Source organism: Marmota monax, unplaced genomic scaffold, assembly GCF_021218885.2.
Source record: "Marmota monax isolate L192 unplaced genomic scaffold, Marmota_monax_Labrador192_F-V1.1 WCK01_AAM20220418_F8-fsc00074, whole genome shotgun sequence".
Taxonomy (NCBI): Eukaryota; Metazoa; Chordata; class Mammalia; order Rodentia; family Sciuridae; genus Marmota; species Marmota monax.
In genome coordinates this window covers 7,648,875-7,671,317 of record NW_026694232.1, presented here as the reverse complement: position 1 = coordinate 7,671,317, position 22,443 = coordinate 7,648,875, and positions in this window count along the sequence as shown.

Below are 22,443 nucleotides of genomic sequence, written 5' to 3'. Positions count from 1 at the left end.
CCATCATGACAAGTCTTCCATCTTTTAGAAGCCAGAAGGGAAGGGTCTGCAAATTACACAAATCCTCATTAATGTCTCCTGTCTGCAGGTAGTAGAGATGTGGACTGAGATGAGTGGATAGCTCTGTGAAGAGTCATAGTAAAATGCTTTGGTGTGAAACAAGAATCAGAAACAAGCACCAAGACTACTGTTTTCCTGGTCCCTTCTCTGATGGTCCCTGGCACGATGATAGGGCAAACTTTGGATAGGAAGTATAACAAGCTCTTAGGCAAGAGAGGTGAATCCTGTCCTCCAACAGCCTCAGAATAGTTGCATTCTAACAACTCCTCACCCCATTTACTTTCTGCTACAGAAAAATACACACCAAGGAGAAGTACTCCAACTCTCCAATTATAGCTGAGGGAGAAAAGGAGTTCTGAAACACAGTGGGAAGGAAATAAAGAAGAATATAGCCACATAAATACAGAGTCAATGAAAGATCAAGTCAGAATTGCTCATGTTACACTCAGGCAGAAGAAGAAACAGCAAGGTAACTACACAAACAAGATAAAGCTAATACCCCACATGCGGATCTAACAAAGGAGAAGAGAATAAAGAATTCAGGAGCATAGCCTGATGAAGACAGGTGAAGAACCCAATCTGGAAGAAAATATAACCCAAGGAAGTAGAAAATTCCCCACAAGTGTTTTGAGTTATAGAAGAATCTAATAAGGGCACGAACACAGTAAAACAGAAGGCCAAATACAAGATGAAAAGTGTAACCAGAAAAGGAGCTATAGGAATCCAAACAACACCACACAAAAACAGCAACAAAATGATTTATGATAGGACTCTAGAAATCTCTTTTCTCCTATGTTTGGCTACTTTCTAATCATCTCTAATTCCTCAGCTTTAGGTTAATTTCTTTAAAGAAGTTCATCTGATTCCCAAGTCTATATTAGGTCTTCTCACCATACTCTGAAATAGGATCCAATATTTTTCCTTTTATAACATTTGTCACAATTTGCAATCCTTAATTTATATGATAACATGTTTACTATCTATATCCTCATTAAACTGTAAGTTCTGTGAAGGCAGGTACCTTATCTTTCTTTTTCATTATGTTATCTCCCCACCTCCCCTGTTCCCAGCACACAGTAAGTACTCAATAAATATTGATTGATTGATTGAATGAGCACATACGTATACCTGGGAAGAATAGGATGCTACAATAGAAGCCTAGGCTTGAGTTTCTGTGAATGTTCTGGATTCATTTGAACAGAGGTCCCAGAGCCCAAGAGGACATGATGGCAGGGAAGGGAAGCAAGCCTGAGTTTTGAGGAGAGTCTAGTTCTCAGTTTACTGCAGAAACCCAGTTGAAAGTTCTTTCTTTTAGTAGTAAACTGATTAAAACTGAATTTTCACACTGTGATGGCTTTTCTAGCCAGAAATGATGACTAGATGAGTGACAACTGCTGGAAGAAGCAGCCTCATGTGGCTATTTTGATGCTGAAAGATGCTTATATCTGAAATTAATAGTAAAAGAAGGTAGAGCAAGAATGTAATGAAACACACAGGTGGAAAAGAACAGTGAAGGCAGATATGGCTCAAAACACAAGAAAAGGTAAAATTTAATGTACATAAATATTCAATTCACAGACTGAAGAAAACGGATCCTGTTTTCTACATTAACATCTTCAAACCAATACGGATGTCACCACACAGTAAGCCAATGAGAGCTATGTGTGATTTGTTATAGTTCTAAAAGAGACGAATTGAGTGGATTATTAACTCTTTCAAGGGTTCCTCCATTTGAAAACAGATTCATTGCAATAGGAGGCTCTCTTAACAATTTAAATGAATCCATTTTAAAATTTTGATTTATGCCTTCCTTCATAGCAAGGCACTTGTTGAGTAAACTGTGCATGGTATAGGGCACAGTCAGGGAAGGCATGGGCTCTAATGAAAGTTAGAGCACAGGCTGAGTATGGTAAAATGAGGCAGGTCTAGCCACAGGGGGAAAAAATATGTCCGGCACTGCTTTCCAAAAGGAAATTGGGTCTCTTGGGGGATGGTGAATTTTAAGGATTACAACAAGAGAGAATCACAGGAAGGTTTCAAATGTGGTGCTAATTTGAGGTGAGTAATCACCTTATATCTTTGCTTGTTTTATAATCAAAAGTGCTTTTAACTTTTCAGCACTTTATCTCTCTGAGATGCTGCTTTAAATAGCTGTTTGGCAATAGTGGCAATTATAAAACAAATCCATCTTTTTTGTGGGGGAGGGTGAAATATTTCATATAAGGAATAAGGGATCTAAAATTTTCAAAGGATGATGATGAAACTATCACTGATAACTAATATTTAAGTGCTTAATATGTTCCGGGTAATGATTCTCATTTAATTTTAGAACCATCATATATGGTAAATTCTACAATTTTCACAGTGGGAAAAACTGGGCTCAGTGCAGTTAAATAACTTGTCCAAAGTCATACAGCATTGTGTTCTGATAAAGTCAGGATGAATACAACTAAAGCTAGGCACCACTTAACAACAGAGATGCATTCTGAGAGATGTGTTGTTAGGCAATTTTGTCATTGTGTGAACACCATAGAGTGTATTTACACAAACCTAGATGGTATAGGTCAATCACTTGATGTGGTCTCTTGATGCAATTGAGACAAACTAGGGCTGAGAATGTAGCTCAGTGGCAGTGTGTTTGCTTAACACTATGTGAGGCTCTGGGATGGATCTCCAGCACTTACCACAAACACACACACACACACACACACACTCACACATACGTAAATATAAGATGTATAAGACTGCTGAAAGCATAACACGATTTTATAGTGAACTACTTTTTATAAGTAAATAAAGTACATTTACAATAATGTTAAAAATATAGTATAGTAAATACACAAGCTAACAACCTACTCATTTATTATCATTATCAAGTGTTTATGTACTATACATAATTATACATGCCTTACTTTTATACTACTAGCAGCTTGTTATGTTTGTTTACACCAGCATCACCGCAAACAAGTGAGGGATGCATTGTGCTACAATGCTACAATGTCATTAGGCAATAGGAATTTTCCAGCTACATTATAATAATAAGGGAACACTGTGGTGTATGTGGTGCATCATTGACCAAAATGTTATGTGGCAGATGACTCTATTACCTTCTGGTTAGGAAACTCAAACTTGTATCCTCAGTCTGCATTTCTCACTTGAGATCCATTCCTCTTTTTAACAGCTTATTGGGCATCTCTGCCTAGATTTCAAAAGTAATTCAAACTCAACATGACTGAAACCCACTATTATTTCCCAACTCTTGTTCCTGCTTCTAAGCTAGACGTTTAGCAGGTATCCTCCATTCTCTTCTTACTCCTAACATTAAGCATCAGATGCCTCTCAGTCTACATCCCAAATTTCTCTCTATGACACGCCTTTCTCACTGTCTTATTCAGAATAATTTTTGAATTATTAATTCAGAATTAATTTGCCAGAATTATTAAATAATCTCTAAGCAGTCTTCTTTCCTGTGGTCTCTCTTGCCTCTACCAAGCTTTAACTCTGAAAGGATAGTATATACTTCTAGGCTCAAAAGCCTATTTGCCTAACCCTAGACCCATGGAGATTCTTCTATTCTCTAAACCTGGCCTCTTTACTTCTCAGACTTGATCATTAGTTCTCTACCATAAGTGCACATTAGAATCAACTGGAAGATTTAAAAAAAATTCCAATACCCAGCTCATACTTTATGTTCATTAAATCAAAATCTCTGGGAGTGAGATAAAACAGGCATGAATATTATAAGATACCTACTATAAGATACCTCTGGCCTCTGATTATACCTAGCAACCAAAGCTGACAGCCACTGTATAACACTGTGTTTTGATTAGCATTTAGTACCTAATAACTGTTCATCAAGTGCCTCAAGTTTAGAGATGTAGAAGTTGATGATACTCCTCTGGTCCCTTGTTACCTCAAAGTGTGGGTTATGGAACCACAAGCTCAGCCTCATCTGAGAAACTGTCAAAAATGCAGAGTCCCTCTCCCACCTTGAGAGCCCCACCTTGAGAGGTGTGTTACAAGCATATTAGAAATGCATTACTTTAGCCAAGATTGTAGGGCCTCTGCAAGAATTAAAAATAAGACAAATGCTTTTCAGTCAACTGGAAAGTACAAAAGTTCACATTTTAAAACTAAGTACACAAAGCTTCCTTTCTCACTTGAATGCCTTCTTTGTATCAAGGGCAAACATTTCTCATGCCATGGCAGATTGTATAGGTGCTGATACATTTAGGAGACAAGGTGGTATGGGGTAGTGTGGGCTCAGCCGTCAGGTGGATTTAAATTCTAGTTCTACCACTGCTGGATAACTGGGTTAGTTCTTCATCTACGATACGGATTGATAATCATAGTTAATGTACTAAAAATTGAAATGGATTCCATTAATTTTCAGGAGATAATGAATATTTTTTCACAGTATTGAGTCTTACAAGATCTTGTTGGGACTATGGTATGTACTCAGAGAGAGCAGAAGTGTATCTGGGAAATAATGAGAAGACAAAGGTTTCTGACATTGGCCTTAGAACTAATCTAAGCACTGTTTTAGTCCACTGCTGATTAAGAGGTACTTATTTCAGAGAGAACCTAATTGGGACCTTCGGCTTTCATAGAAGAATGGCATCCTTGTGTAGGGGTCTCCCCTGATTCGTCATGGGCATTGCCTATGCTCAAAACTCTGTTCTCCCAGGGTGTTCAAGGAGAACGAACATTCAGGGAGAACCAGACTCTGAACCTGTTAAAATCCTGAGGGACTGGTCTTAAGAACAGAAAGTTGAACATATGCTACTTTTATTTATTCTTCAGAGTATTCTAAATTCTATTGATTCAAGTTTTATCTCCAGAACACTCTACAAGGCCTGATTACCTTCCATTTCCCCACCTCCCCAGTGTGTATATGCAATCACAGTCTTCTGTATTGAACTCACATGACTAGCAGCTAAGTTGATTCATACTCAATTCTTTAACAAGTTGGATAAAAAAATTTGTTTCTTCATAAAATGTACATATTTTGTCAGAGAGCAATAATTACATAACTCATCATAACTTTTCTCCTTGGTCGCCAAGATATTTTGAGATAAATGAGCTGATTCACAGTGGCACTATTACTCAGGGGATTTGTATATTTGTATATTTTCTACAAAATAATACTGACAGACATAAAGGAGATCTAAATAAATAAAGATACTAAATTACTGTCTTGTAAGACTCAGTACTGGAAAAAATATTAATTATCTCTAAATTCTGAAAATTAATCAAATCCATTTTGATTTTTGGTACATTTTTTCCCTAAATTTCATAAAAGAATGATTAAGAAATATCCAGAAAATTAACAAAAATAATTTTTTAACTCTATCTCACTGATAATTAAAGACACACATATTATATGTTTAATACTATATATTTAACTTAATGTGTATTATATACATATATAATAAAATCTTTTTAAAAAAGCTTTACACATTATGGTTCAGAATTTGAAGAAATAAAAATAGAAAAAATATAGAAGAAAATGAAAGTTAATAATGAAGTAATACTAATACAAAAGTGCCTACACATATGTATATATAGAGAGATATAATTAATCTTAAACAAAAATATTATATTCACTCTTCTTTATCTTGATAACTGATACTTTCCTTGGAGATTATGTATTCATTGAAATTTTTATTCTTATTAATATATAATTAATATACTATACAATTAATAAATTTCTCTATTATAATTATTGTCCCTTTTTCCATTTATATATATATTTGGGTTTTATCATTTATTTTTCCTAATCAATGTAGACTGAGAGTTGTTTATTTGATTGGCCTATTCAAAGAATGAACTCCAGGATTATAAATTCAATTATTTTTCTCCTTTCTACTTCAATAATTCCTGCTTTATTCTTCAATAATGTCTTTGTGTTTTTTCATGCTTCTTTGGCTGCTTTTAAAATTCTGTATTCAAAATGTTTAAGGAGATGGAAATGCTAATTATCCTGATTTGATCATTACACATTGTATACATGTATCAAATTATCACACTGTACCCTATAAATATGTACAATTAGAAAATAAAATTTTGAATAAAAATAAAATTATTTAATCAATTACTTAATTAATCCTTCTTTCTATAAAATAATAGTACTCAAATTTATGAATTTTCCCCTATGTGACTTAATAGCTACAGCCCACAAATTTTGATTTTATTAATTCCTGTCAAATACTTCTTCAATAGCTTGTGGCTTGGTATTGTTTACATTTCTTATTTCTAGTTTTACCACATGATTGCCAAAGATTAAACATTCATATTTTTGGCTTTTATTTAAGCTTTCTTTGCAAACTAGGATAGGAGCAACCTTCATAACTTTGATGTTTAACAAATAGGTATTCTCTATTAATGGAGGATGAAATGCATATTTAACCTAGGTAATCAGTGTTTGGTTTCTCTGTAATTTTGTCTTATCAAATTCTGAAGGACGTACAAAACTCTTCTACTACTATTGCAGGTTTTATCTGAAATTTCCAAGTTTATTGACTTATGTCTTTTAATATTATGTTAATGAGCACACATGGGGTATCATGCTATAGCTTTCTGTGAAACATACATTTTAAAAATGTAAAATAGGTGTCTTTTTCACTTCTATTTTGAATGATATTACTAACACTTATTTTGAATTTTTCAGGTTTTCCTTTATTCTTTATTTAGAGTTCTGGGGAAAATTCAGAGCAGTAATAGAAATGGGGCTTATTCTGTCACTTCATAATTATGTAATAAAGGTGCCCAGGCCAAAGAAGACCAACAATAGGAGGATATACAATTCTATCTGCAGTTTATAATATAAATTCAGTTTCTGGCCTATAGATCATCTTTTCTGCCTTTGCAGCACTGACACAGGTTTTCCATCTTAATTTATATTTCTTTGTATATTTCAATGAAAATTGGGAAAGGAAGATCATTAAATACTTAGGTTTTAATAATCATCTTGAAGTAGATGTCAACTATAGAATAGTTCACTGTCGAGACTTTGAAGCCATTTGAATGATTATTATCCACACAATAACTGTACTATATTGAAAGTTTCTTGAAGAGTTTATTTCCCTAATATCTACGTAAGTACCTTCCATGCACTTTCCATCTAAGAAAAGGCTCATAGTATCACCGTCAAATATATCAATGAGAGAACCAGTAGATAAATCTTCAAGCTTTGCAGTATATGGCTTTTCTACAATTGAATTTTCAACAGAGCAGCCTGGTCAAGAACATCTTTAGAATATAGAGTTCAGGTTCTACCAACTACTAGGAGTGACCATGAACTGGTTACCTAACTTTTTCTCTTCTTTAAGTTATATTTAACAACAGTTACTAAGAAAAATAACAGGAGCAGCAATAACCATCTTTCTATTTCAATGAAAAATTTGAATACAACAATGTCTGTAGAGAATTTAACACAGAGCTTGGCACAGAGGATGAGCTTAACAGACAGTAATAACTCCAAGTCTGCTCTAAACTCTGTTTTCTAGCTTAATGGAGAAGGCCTGAGGACTTGTGTGACTAGAACAGGACACCCAAGAGGAGAGGGCAGGTAATATGTTACAGAGGTGGTGGGATACAGCTTACATGGCTCTTTGTAAGCCAGAGTCACATGTGGACGAGAGAAGAATCTATTGGAGAGTTTTGAGCATGGAAGTGAAATACTCTGGTTTATACTCAGAAACAATTTATTTTTTGTATTTTTTAATTTATTCTTTTTAGTTATACATGACAGTAGAATTTATTTTGCCATATCATACATACATGGAGTATAACTTCCCATTCTTGTGGTTGTACATGATGTGGAGTTACACTGGTCCTGTATTCATATATGAGCATAGAAAAGTTATGTCCTATTCATTTTACTGTCTTTCCCATTCCCATCTCCCTTCCTTTGCCCCCATTCCCTCCTGTCTAATCCAGTGAACCTCCTCTCCTCCCTCTCCACCACCTATTCTGAATCAGCATCCACATATTAGAACATTCAGCCTTTGATTTTTTTGAGATTGGCTTATTTCACTTAGCATGATAGCCTCCAGTTCCATCTATTTACCTGCAAATGCCATAATTTCATTCTTCTTTATAGCTGAGTAATATTCTATTGTGTATATGTGCCACATTTTCTTTACCCATTCATCTGTTGAAGGATACCTAGGTTGGTTCCATAGCTCAGCTATTGTGAATTGTGCTGCTATAAACATTGATGTGGTTGTGTCACTGTAGTATGCTGAATTTAAGTCCTTTGGGTATATTCTGAGGAGTGGGATAACTGGGTCAAATAGTGGTTCCATTCCAAGTTTTCTGAGGAATCTCCATACTGCTTTCCAGAGTGGTTGCACCAATTTGCAGTCCCACTAGCAATGTACGAGTGTATCTTTTTCCGAATGTCCTCACCAACATTTATTGTTACTTGTATCTTGATAATTACCATTTTGATTGGAGTGAGATGAGATCTCAGTGTAGTTTTAATTTGCATTTCAGAAACAATTTTCTTTACATTTGTAGCTCAGCATATTGAACACACTGAGAACAAAATAGATGTTTAATAAACACATTTAAACATTTGTAGGAATAAGCAATGCTAACTGAGTCAATTTCACTACTGCTAATGCCCTGGGTGACTTTTTGTGGAAGTCCCAATACTGCCTGGTTAAATGTGGCATTAATGTGGTAACCTCCTCACCCCAATGCTCTCTCATCCTTGAGAATTTCTCTACTCCCTTTCTACTACTTCATCAAACTCAAGGGAGACTACTCAATGGGTGCTTGAAGTTTCCACCAAATGTAATACTTCCCAAAAGAAATGGCCATCTTTTAAAATAATTATCAGTATTTCGGCATTATGTAGTTTATTAGCAAAACTTTTCCTCAATAAATTTTTTCTCAATAAAAGATCTGATCATTTCTTAGTGAACATCATCCTTTGGGATTAAAGGGGGAAAAAAAAAACAGGGTGGGGGGAATGAACGCCTACAAATCCATTTGGGTGTCACCGGAGCTCACGTGGGAAGTCATTATCCCATTATTCACCATACTCCGAAAGCTCTGTCTGGAAAACTGCATGCAAATTTTGGCTCTTTCTATATAAAAAAAGATTGCTAATTTGGAAAGAATCCAAAGGGTAGTACTAATGACAAAAGGCTTGGAAAACATGCCATTAAAAAGAATCTAAGAGAATGGAGCATGAACTGCCAAGAGATCAGATAACTGATGGAGGCAGAAAAGAATTTAAAATACCAAATGGGAAAGAAATCTCCTAAAAGGAAAAGGGATTATTTTTTTTTAGTCCAGACACTTATATTGGTAGTTTTAAAAGAAGGAGAATTACATTGTAAACCATGCAAAACACATTATGCCTAATAATATGTTCAACCTGAGAATGTAGCAGAAATGGGGGAAATGGCAAGATAACATTAAAGGACTCAGGATGTTTCCATGGTCCTTCTAAATATCTCAAGCAAGGTTATCTCAAGTCAATAGAACTCTTTTACATTTAAATGCTGAGCAGGTACTGCATATGAATTGGCACGAATGAGTAGGGTGCCATCCAATTATTTTCTAAAATGTTATGCTCATCTTTCTATTCCAAAATGAAAAGAAAAGAATAGACCTGAGAAGACACAGATCCTGTCCACTGCAGGCTATGGTTCTGTGGAGGAGGCAGAAACACCAAACAAACACCAAAGAAAGTTACAGAAGTTGGGGGAAGTGGGGCTGGTTGAACATACAAGAACGTACAAGATCGGTCTCAAGGTACTGATCTTGAATCTTAGAGTTACAGTTCTGCTTTAAAATTGATCACAGGGATCTTTAAAAAGTGAGCAGGTCAGATGGAGTTACCTCTCTAAAATCCTGCCCCAGTATAAACTAACAATGAGAGAATCCACCTGCTCTACGGATATGTCTTCAATATCCTAAAACATTGGAATAAAGAGTAGCCATACCGTCTACCACCTTCCGGTCAAACATATCATCACATGCCTTTTCTTCTTACATTTTTGACTTGGTTGTTCAGTGTCAAGACAAAGCTGGTGTCCAAATTTATCAGCCCAGCTTTCAAGGCACTTCATAAGTAGGCCTTCAGCTTTTGTTCAACTCTGTGTTCTCCTTCCATCCCAACTTCCTATGACTCCCACCTCCAAACCCTAAGTGCCTGGGAATCGTCTTGTCCTCCATACATGCCCCGCTGTTCTTCCTCACTATCTATTCCTAAGGCCTCTCTACTCACACATCCTCCCCATCTCTCTTCACGTTCAATTATCTCTCATAACTCTGCTAAGGTCCTACCTCTTCCATGGGGCATCTGATCGGACCCTCCCTCTTCTTCCCTAGTCCTCAAACCTACATAGTAACACTTATTTATTTGCATTCCCTTATCACTAGCTTACAAATTCACAAAAAAAGTTAATTAAAATATTTTATTCACTGTTATATTTTTCACACTGCCTTGCAAGGAACCTGGAACAAAGCAGCTAGTCAATAAATGACACTGAATTCAATCAGAAGTGAGAGAAGTAGGTGGTCGTTAATTAGGCAATGGTGACATTGAGTAAACTTGCCTAGTACAGAGTACACATTCTTAAAATGCTTTCTAAATATGTTCTAAGGCTTGCACTACTTTAGGAAATTATAGGAAGATGAATGGGCACTTTAGAAAATGGAAAACTGAAAAATGGAATATGTTCTCCCTATTACTTTACCCTTCAGAGATAACTGCTGATAACGCCTTCATTTGTAAATTTCCTCCTGATTCTTTAAAAAAGAACTTTTAAGTAGATGTTAAAATACTCTACGAATGGGTCTATTTCTCCCCAAAATTTATTAAAAGCTTTTCTCAAGTACTTTTAATTACAATATTTAATCCTATTGTTAAATCATATTTTACTTAATCATTCCCTAATTGTTGGACATTTAAGTTGGTTTTCATTTTTTTTTTCCAAATTAAAATAATTCAGTGGCGAATACTTCCAAGCAAAAGGAGTGGTCTACTTATCTTTTTTTTTTTGGAAACTAGTGTTTAATGGGTATTGAAGCTATTTTTTGCTGTAAATGATCTAGCTTGGTCTTTTAATGAATCCCAGTATCTTGCTTTCTTCAGGCCTGCTGAGATAATTTCCTGTCCATTGGATCTCTGTTGCCCTGTTGACATCATTTATGTTCTTGGCTTTTTATACTGTCCAGGTCATTTACTCAATCCCTTTCCCTGGCTGCTTGGATACGTTCTAACAGATGCTTTCTAATGAAGCTGGATATACTCCATATTCTCCAGTCATTAGCTCTTAATTGATAGGGATTTGGAGATTTTAAAATGATGGCATCTTATATTGGCAGTCTCATCTGTTACTGTAGGAATAGTTTTACTGATTTTACCAAAGATGTCTTTTATATTTCTGATCATTTTAAAGCAATGTCACATGTACTATCTATTAATTCTTACAAAAAAGAAGTTAATATTATTAGCACTTTACAGATGAGGAACCTGACTCAGAAAAACCAAGAAAAAACTATTAATTTTGGTTGCTGCTGTAACAATTTACCACATACTTCATGACTGAAAATAACACAAATTTACTATAATTCTGTTCTCAATGGGCTAAAATCAAGGTATAGCAAGGCCACGTTCCTGCCTCTGGCTCAGGGAAGATTTTCTAGCTTCTAGGTGCTGCCGACATTCCTTGGCTTGTAGCCTCCCCATGTCCCTTCAAAGTCAGTCATGGAATCTGGATTCTCATGTTATACAGCTCTGTCTCTGACTCTCTCACATCCTTTGACTTTGAAGGCTTTTGTGGTCACATTGGGCTTGCCAAAATAATCCAGGAGGAACTCCCTCTTAAATTCCTAAACCTACTCACTCTGCCAAGTGTATTTTTGCTGTGGAGAGCAACATATACCCAGGTTTGGGGGATTAGAATGTAGAAACCTTTGGGTGTCTATTACTCTGCCCAACACAAGTACCCACAACAGAAGCAAATGCTAGTTGAAGTAACGTGATGTGACTACATCATATTTAAGCAAAGTAATTTGAGATCCCTATAATTTAATGACCGTAAAAGCTACAATCCACTCATCCACTTAGAAAAATCCTTCTTATGCAAGTGTGTATTAGTGACACAAGTGTAGGTTTCATTTGCCATATATTAATTTATTTGCCCAAGCTGAAATTTACATTTATTCAATTTGGATAACTCCTTTCCCTATTGTATGGTAAATCTGAAACTGCTGTGTCTCTAAATGTACCCAATAAAGGATTTTAAAACATTACTTCCTAATTGTAAAAACATGCTTACTGCTCACACGTTGGTGTGGATTAATTAGTGTAATTAGTCTTGTGAATATAACCACTGCCCAAAATGTCCCCGACAGCTAAAAAGCAACCAGCCACACAGTGCCTCATGGATAGCTTTGAAATGGAAGGACCAGGCAACTGGTGATTTACTTTTTTGCCTGACTGTCAGAAAAACCACCCAAAATTTGGCACTTCGGATTTCAAATTCTGAAAATTAAGACAAATTGTAATACATTTCTACATCAACTTGGCTCTCAACTGTGAGTTTGCTTTATAGGATATTTGGATAAATATTGGGTTACTCTCATCCAGAACAAACCCCAGTGTGGCTAATGTTAAATGGAAATCATTACACAGCTTGTTGTATACCAAGGTTTCTCACTCTGGCTATTAGTGTAAAATCTGTGTAGGCTTATCTTTTTTTTTCTTCCTTTTTTTGTTACGAATTCCTAGAAGTGGGTTTCTCTCATGTAATAGTAGGACAGGGAATCACTCCTAGAGAGGACCCCACCAACTGGTAGTTTAGTTTCCATGTAGTTTTACTTTGAAGTCTCAAACTACCCAGTTTATAGTTTATGGGAAATCCAATATACACTTGGGGGATAAAATTTTAAGTATAAAGTAACACGAATCCAGCCAGGCACAGTGGCACACACCTTATGTAATCTCAGCAGCTGGGGAGGCTGAGAAAGGAAGATCATGAGTTCAAAGGCAGCCTTAGCAAAAGCAAGGTGCTAAGCTACTGAGACCCTGTCTCTAAATAAAATACAAAGTAGGGCTGGTGATGTGGCTCAGTGGTAGAGTGTCCCTGAGTTCAATCCCCAGTACCAAAAAAAAAAAAGTAACATAAATCCTAATTATAAAAAGCTTCATATTAAATGTATTGATTTAATGTTTTTAATGCACCAAATTTCAAGAAAAACTTTTTCTTATAAGAGACCTTATATCTTTTTCTTGAAAATATAGTATCTGTTATAACTAAAGATTCACATAATCATTTTTGTTTCTATGAAGAAGGCCTTAACAAAAGGCATAATCAGTTATAAATAATAGAGCATTTAAAAGGTTTTTTTTTTTTTTGTAAGAGGTTTTGGAGTAATTTCATTCTTTCTCTCTCAATGAACACAGAGAACTCTGGTTGTTTAAAAATTGCTTAAAATTGGCTATTTAAAAATGAAAATATTTATTTTTTTAGTTAATAGAATATCAGAGGAGAATTATTATCAAATATATACATACCTAGCATAAAGAATATATGGTGATAAAAGGATGTATAGGCAACTAAATGTGATATTTTGATATTTGGAACAGGTGGACCTTTCAAAAAAAAAGGTTCCTAATTATTCCCATACTGTTGAAATTATTTTAATTTTGCATCTCAGCAGATATATTTGTATGCTGGAAACAGGTGTTCATCAAAAGACGGTGATAAAGAGACATTGCAGTTGGGGCTTGGAGCCTAGCCCGTGTGGTGTGATGACAGATAAATTAGAAAAATCCTGCTAAACATCTCTACACTTCAGAAGGAGATTACACCTTTTTAAAAAGGCAAAACATGTGGTTCAATTACTTATTGTCTTGGCATGTGGTTATGATGAAAGACAGAGTCTTAAACATCAATAGAGCTAAACTAACATCCCAGATGGGCTTCGGGAGAGGGGACTCCTGCAGTAACCCACCTGCACAAAAAGCAACTGGGGAAAAATAATGAAAGAAATGCTTTCCTTTCCCTCCCCTGTTTAATTTGTTTCTTTATATTAAATAGCCATTTTAATGAATAACATGAATTTGGAAAAAAAATAAAATCAAAGAAGTTTTATTTAAATATATTTTCTGAGAGATCCAGTTAGGCCATGAGGCAGGTTTTTGGTTTTCTAAAGGACATGGTGCTGGTCTCGCATGGGTCCTGAGTTAAGTAATGACCTGTAATCACCAAGCCCAGGGCAAGACAGAACCGTAGATCTGCACAACACACAATACCACAAAGATAACATAGCTGTGTGGCCGTGGGCAAGTCACAGAACCTCTTTGGGCCTCATTTTCTGTAACTGCAAGCTTTGGAATTTTGATTTATTTTGGTTCTGCCACAATCTGAATAGTATCTTCACTTCAGTCATAATGCATATGTAGTAAATGCCACTGAGGTATACAGAGAGAAACTCAGTGATCACAAGTATTTTGCTATGAACCACTTTTACATTCAGACATGACTAGAGAGCCCCAGCAGTTTTTCAGTACCATGATACAAGGCAGCCAACAGGATTTTGTACTGGGGCTGTGAATCTGAGGGAAAATAAATAAGGAGGAAAAAGAAGGAAATGATGATCTATTAATCACTTGCATTATATCAATTGCACATCAAAGCCAACCAGCACCTGCAAGGTTGGTATTACTGAACCAGGGTGAAAAAAATAATAATAACAACAGCAAGAACAACAAAACTAAAAATGATCCACAGCACTTACTGAGCCAGCCTCATGCCAATCACTTCTCACTCGACATTCACTGGAAGTCTACGAAGCAGATTCAGAAATACTGTGCTTGCTTTGCTGGCGTTGCCCTCCCCAGCACGGAAACAACTTCCATCTTTGGAACTAGACTTTATCACATGCTCTATACCGTGTTAAGAACTTTCCCAAGTGTCATTTCATTTAATCCTCCTGACAACCCTACAAGCTAGTTGACATTGGGGTCTCTGCTTCATGAATTAGGAAACTGAGACCCATTGGGTAGAATAACTTTCCTAGGTCTAACAGGAAATGCCAAAGCTGAGAAGATAGAGGAAGAATCACCAGAGGCTGAAAGAGATTTGTTAGTGTAGGTCACACAGTTATCAGTAAGCGGTGGGATTTGAATTCTAGCCCATCTGACTCCAAAGCTGTTTTCTAATCATTTCCAACTACTATCAGAACTGGACGGCACCCATCCATTTTTGATAAATATGTGTGTGGCCTACTATGCTTAATGCACTGGGCCAGGCTTGACAAGAGCTATAAAGAAATGTCTACCAAGCTCCTGATCCCCAAAGCTGAACTACCACCTTCGGGGCCATCAAGATGTACACTTGTGAAACATTTCAGAAAAACAGTACAAATATAGAAAAGAATCTGTAGACACCGTTGGTGCTCAAGAACATTAGGCATAATAGTGAAACTTAATTACTCACATGCATAACATTAGGTAATGATCCAATCAGCATTATTAATCAAAAGAATCTTTGACCATCTGAAATTGCTGTAGTTTACTTATATATATGGAAACAATTTAAAAATCCCAAGATTCCCATTAGATGCCTGGAACTGAAGATGATGCAAAACTTTAGGTATATTATGTGTTTTCCTATATATATATATATATATATATATATATATATATATATATATACACACACACACACATACACACACATATCTATGATGAAGTTTAATTTATAAAATTAAGCAAAATTAAAGATTATTAATTATAACTAATATAATAGAAAATTTTTAACAATGTACTGTAATGAAAGTTGTATGACTATAGTCTCTCAGAGTATCTTATTGTGTTATATTTACCCTTCTTAAAGGATGAACTTTATGAGTTCTCTTTGTTATATTCTAATTGTCAGAATTATTATTCTTGCACTTTGGGGCCATTGTTAAGTAATATAAGAGTTATTTGAACTCAAGTTCTTCATTACCACAAGAATCAGTCTGATGATAACCTAGGTGACAACTAAGTGCCTAACAGGCAGGTAGCATATACAGCGTGAGTACACTGGACAAAGGGAAGCCTCACATTCCACAAGGGATGAAGCGGGGTAGTGTGGACTTTAATCATGCTACTCAGGATGGCATGCAACTTAGAACTTATGAATTGTTTATTTCTGGAATTTTCTTTTTAATATTTTCAGACCACTCTTGACTGCTCCTTACTGAAACCACAGAAAGTGAAATTGTGAATAAGGTGAGACGACTGTCTGTGCAAAATTCCTTGTGCCTCTCACAACTTTCATCAGTTTCACAGTCACTCATGTTCCTATAATAATAAGATAAGTAAACAAAAATTTGAGCATCTATAAACTGTGAACATAGCCAATAAAAAGTTTCCAAATAATTTTAATAACATTAAATAATATTTTTTTATGTTTCCAAATAGTCTTAAACTTAATAACAAGTATAACCAAAATGTTTTGATTTATGGAATGGAAATAAGCTTAAAATTCTCTACATGTGTGATGTTTAAATAAGGCCCACACAAAGAGCAGCTGTGAAGGTTTTGCAAGCCAAGGTTGACTGTACTCAAAGTACAACATACAATCCCAATATAACTTACTAACTGAAACTCTTCCATGTTAGAAAATGCCCTCACCAGGGTTATTTTCTATTCTCAGTATAGGTTGAATTCCCTTATCCAAAATGTTTAGGAGCTATTTTATAAACAAAATAGCAACGCAGATGGTCAAAGATTCTTATGATTAATTAATACTGATTTCATCACTGCCTAAAGTTATGCATCTGAGTAATTAAGTTTCACTATTATGTCTAACAGTTAATGAAAATTCTTGCATGAAAAGCTTTGACTCTTATTTCCAATTATAGATGGTCCCCAATTTAGGATTTTCTGACTTTATAATATTGCAAAAGTGATTACACATTCAGCAGAAACCATGCTTTCAAATTTGTTTATTTTTGGGGGGGTGCACTAGAGATTGTACACAGGGGTTCTTCACCACCGAGTTACTTCCCTAGCCCTTTTTATTTTTTATTTTGAGCCACGGTCTCCCAAATTGCTTAGGGCTTTGATAAATTGCTGAGGCTGGCTTCACACTTGTAATCCTCCTGCCTCGGGTCTCCAGAATTGCTGGGATTACAGGCATTTGCCACCACGCTCAGCTATGCTTTCAGTTTTGAAGTTTGATTATTGCTAATGCCTTGTGGTATGACACTCTCTTGCACTGCAGCAGCAACAGGTGCAGCTACTAGGCCATCATGTGATCTCAAGGACAAACAACCCATCCTCTAAGTGTACCATGTTGCTAAGCTCTGACGTCCAGTATGTTAGGTGTATTAAATGCATGTTGACTTAGGATATGTTCAATTGTGTCAGGACACAACACCAAAATAAGTCAAGGGGCATCTATATATCATTAAATGTATTCCTAGAAATGAAAACTCAGGGTAGGAAAATATGCATTTGTTTTAAGGCTGCAAAACATCTTTTGGTCTTAGAGTGGAAAGCCTTTTATTTGCATATTTTTGTTAGTTTGTATTTTGCAAGTTTTTGTTTAATTATGAATTTTAGTGCTGTTATTTGCACATAATACCTCATGATCATTTTATCTCACAGTGTATTTTTAATTGATATAAATTGATCTTGTCCCACTCAATGCTTCTTGCCTTGAATTTTACATTTTTATGTTTTCATCCTTTTAAAATTTTTATCTATCATCATAGCTGTTGATGTATTTTGTTATCCTTGAGGAGGGCTTTTAAATACAGAAATACCTACTATTCAGCTTATTTTTCGGTTTCAAAATTTGTATTCAATGTAATAAGGTATAAATTTTTAAAATCTTGTTCTATCTTATGCTTTTGAGCATAAGAAATTCATAATTCTAAGTTTGACAGACATCAGCATTGTTTCTAAGGAGCTTTGGGTAATGATCATCCCATTTATTAATTTAACACCTTCAAACATTTTAAACAGCATTTACACATTTAATGTATTTAGCTTCTTTTTTAGGTTTCTCAGTTATCTGAGTTAACAAACTTAAATTTCCGAAGTGTACAAATATAAAAATCCATTTTTTTTATAAATACAATTAAGTTATTTGGTTGCCAGAACTTAAACCAATAATTTTGGTTTAAGCAACACTATGCTTAAACTTTAGTTAGATTTCAACCTAAATATTTAAATGTAAATTGCTTAACTTAATATATCAAGTTAACAATTTAGCATATTGCAATTGATTTTATAAGGCTATCACAGACCACTATGAGTTAATTTTTTGAATAAATAGACTCAAACCAAATTAACTTCAACAAGCACATGTACCTAAGATACAAAACATACAAAAATACCCACTGAAGACAAAAATATTTTTATATTATGGTTTTGATTTTCTTGGCCATTCTACACTTGATTTTAAATTTCCCTAGGGTTGAAACATGCATATCCACTAAAGGATACCTGTTTCCCTGGCAATTAACTGAGGCTCCTTAATGGTAATTCTTTCTAGGCTGAAAGTTTTGCACCCACTTATTCATTCTGGGTAACTGAAATTAGTGATAGCCAAAGGCCTTGGACAGATGTGAGAGCTACACCTTCCCATGGACAGTCAGAATGATTCCTCCCACTGTCCTGGCTGCTGGACCTCCTTTTATAGCCACCATTTGAAACTCAATTTTACAAAACAAAATTCAATTGTTTTGTTGTACATGTAGCCCACAACCCTGACTTCAGGTTTGAAATATTATCTACTTGAGCTTCTGCATTTTTTTAAATTTATGAACCACTTATATGTCCTGTTTTTCTCTAGTCACCTGGAAAACATGATTCTGCTTTTAGTTGGCTGGTGATTACGTCTAACACACCCCAACGCTGCCACACATGCATACATGATTTCTGTAAAGAATAGTACCTAAGGACTGGGACATGAAACACTCTGTGTTACTTTTTCCTTTTCCTTCACTCACCAATTTCCAGCCTTTTCTTTTATCTGGAATTCTGGGTTCAGACCATTATTATCAGTAGTAGTAACCATAGAAGCACTAGAGTCCAGAGATTAACATTTCTCAATTAATATGTTCTATTGGTGATTTAATAGGATCCTGCAAAGAGGGTGGGCTAGATGTGTGTGTTCAAGTAACCATTTTGCCAAGAAGCCCATTTAAGGCTCTCAATATGCCTTGTCAAATTATTTTCCAGAAAAGTTATACTGAGATACAGCTTCACCAACCATTCATCAGTGTACATATCTCACGGCCTTCTCCATCATGGACTACTATTTTTAGGACTTTTATCTACTTGATAGACAGAAATGGTATTTGATTATTACTTTCATTTGTCTGGAAAAAAAAGAAGTTGTCAGGAACTACAATCCCAGTAATCTTCCTCTATTGAGGGTACATTCACTCATTCATGAATCGTCATAAAACAAGTAAGTTTTAAATTCAAGATCTTGACTGTAACTGTTATTAATTAATTTCCTAAGTGATTATTTTATAATCCTTCCAATAGGTACCTTCTGGGCATATAAAGTCAGACCAAAAAAAAAATGTGCAATGGGTGGTGGTTGTATTAATTCTAAGAATTCACGCACTCACTCTGTCATGGAACACTGGCTCTATGCTATATGAACTCTCCTAAGGTAAATACATTAGTTAATCAGTAAATTCATGTTAATAGAAGAATGACAGTCACAATAACTAATTTGTTAAATCTGCAGCACTGGCAAATATTATGATAAGATATATTGGCCTAAAGGTGTTCTGCAAATAAGTTCTGATTTGTGAAACTAACCAACACAATAGCAATCATTTCACATGAAAATATTCATATCAGAAATGTTGACTAGAGTCATTGAAAGTCATTCACTTAAAACTAATAAATAAACACACTTGTCTCCTTTATAATACTGGAGAGTCGTGCCTAATTTAGCAGTGTTTCTTAGCATTATTCTTGCTCATCAGCAGAAGTGATTTATAATAAAATCTAGCCAACAATTCCCTTGACAGGTAGAGGGATACATATATATTTCTACATGAGTGATAAAGGCAGGAATAGTATTTCAGAGGGAACAGCATGAGCAAACACATGAATGCATGGGGACAGAGGAGCCGGAAGCTCGCCAATACTCTTAGTTCAGCATACAAGAGGCCCCTGGCCATGACTAACTTCAATCTGATGTCTACTACTCAAACTCAAGATTTTACCTTTAAACAAGGTTGGAATAATAATTCCAAATGGAAGAAGCTACCATGTGATGACTTCACCCAGACACCATGCAAATGTGGTACAAGGAATCCTGAAATATACTTTAACACATGTCCATTTGCTTACTTTAAATCAAGTCGAGTATGATTTGGAAAATATTTACAGACACCCTTTGACAATTAATCAAGCTAATAATAAGAACTGTAGTAGAGCTGATTCTTTATCAGCCACATGCATCATCTCCTTTTCTCTTCGTAAGAATCCTCAGAAGTAGTTCCTCTCCTTTCTCCTGTTTTAGAGATGAGAATTTGGCCAACACCAGGTAGATAAGAAGTGAAAGAGCCAGGACTTGAATCCCAGCTGTCTGGTTCCAGGCCTCGTGCTTTCAACCTTACTCTGAAGATCATAATGAGGATGGTAACTCTGGGACATCGCAAACCTATTTTACTTTACCAAAGCCATCCATGTCTAAAACCTGCCTCTACCTTTACTTTGCCATCATTATGGAGCTGAATGTAACATGTTACTTGTGCTTAATCAAAAGCAGTTAGTGGGGCTGCTTTTTCTCTCTTCCCCACTTCACCCAGGAGCAAAGCCCGTGTGCAGAGTGTGGGGCCTCACAATCACTTCCGTTTCACGACCCCACACTGTGATGTCCAAAACACAGACATACGACTATAGCAAAAGCTCTTAGAAGAAGAATTATTACTCTAACACAAATACCTGTAATAATGACAAAAGAAAAGCAGAAAATTATGGGTAAATTGCTTTTTTTTTTGTATAAACACTATTTTTTCAAGGTCTTGTCAGTGTAAAAGCCCTTCTTTCAAATCACTAAAGTCCCCTTCACCCCCTTTTTAATTTTGCCCTTTCAGTCCTTTCTCCTCCTACTTCATCAAAAGTCAAAGTTACAAAACCACCTAAATTAACCCCCTTTCCACAACATTATCATTTCTAGTTTCCAGGAGTTATTAAGCAACCCTAAATTCAGACAGCCAGTGATAAAAGAAGAGGAATAGAGGGCATGGTAAATGAGCGACAGATAGGAAGGCAAATGCCACAAAATGACAAACCCTGCATGTTGGCAGACGGAGGGCTGATTTCCTTATTCCATAAAGAGCTCTTCAACCCCATAAAATAACGCTGATGGCCCAACAGAGAGACTGGCAAAGGACACGAACAGTCTATTCACATCAAAAGAAAATGAAGTGGGTTTTAATCATTTGAAAAGATACTCCAACCTCAGTGATAATTAAAGAAATGCAAATTAAAATAATAAGATACAATATTTAACTTCAGGTTTGGCAAAAAAACAGAACTAGTCGTGGGGAAACAGTCACACTCATACATCATATTTGGAGAACAACTTAGCAATCTCTTCAAATTCAAAGTGCATGGGCCCTAGGACCCAGTAATTTTACTTCTAGGAATATGTACCGCAGGCACCTTTGTATTATTGACCCAGAGATATTACAGGCAGTATCACTTATAGAAGCAAATCCCTGGGAATGTCCCAAATGTCCTTTAGATCATACCAAGTGCCATTAAAATATCTTCAGGAGACCATGTGAAGAACTGGCTGGATAGAAAGAACTGGGTTAAGAGTAGAAATAGGGAAATTAATGATTTTTAGTACATACATTTATGTATTTTTTTATTTTTTAAAAATAATGTGTATTAAGCCAATAAATCTACTGAAACAAAAGTCTTAAAGATGATTTTTGGAGTTCTGGAGGACAAAACCAAGGAAAAGCAGCCATGAAATTTTCAATTTCTTTCACAGAAGAGACAGTACCAAGGATTATAAGGATACAACCAAAGGTTTATTTCCTTATGGTCTCATGACAATCTGAAAATAAACCTCAGGATTTTATGTTAATTTTGTTGTGCCTACCCTGTTTCATAGTCTGTGTTATATCTTCCTGAAAAAGAAAGATCCAGTTTTTCCTATCCTAATGTTAATAGCATATCACTGTTGCAGCATCAGAATTCAATGGTAATTTAATGATGGTAATAGGAATTGCCCAAATCATTTAACTTACCAAGTAGCTATAATCATTAAATTTCTTTAGGCTGTCTTCCATATGGTGAAAAATATTTTTCTGTTTCTAAACACTAATCTTTCAAAACTCAGGAGAAAGCTGCCATTATAAGGCCCTGAC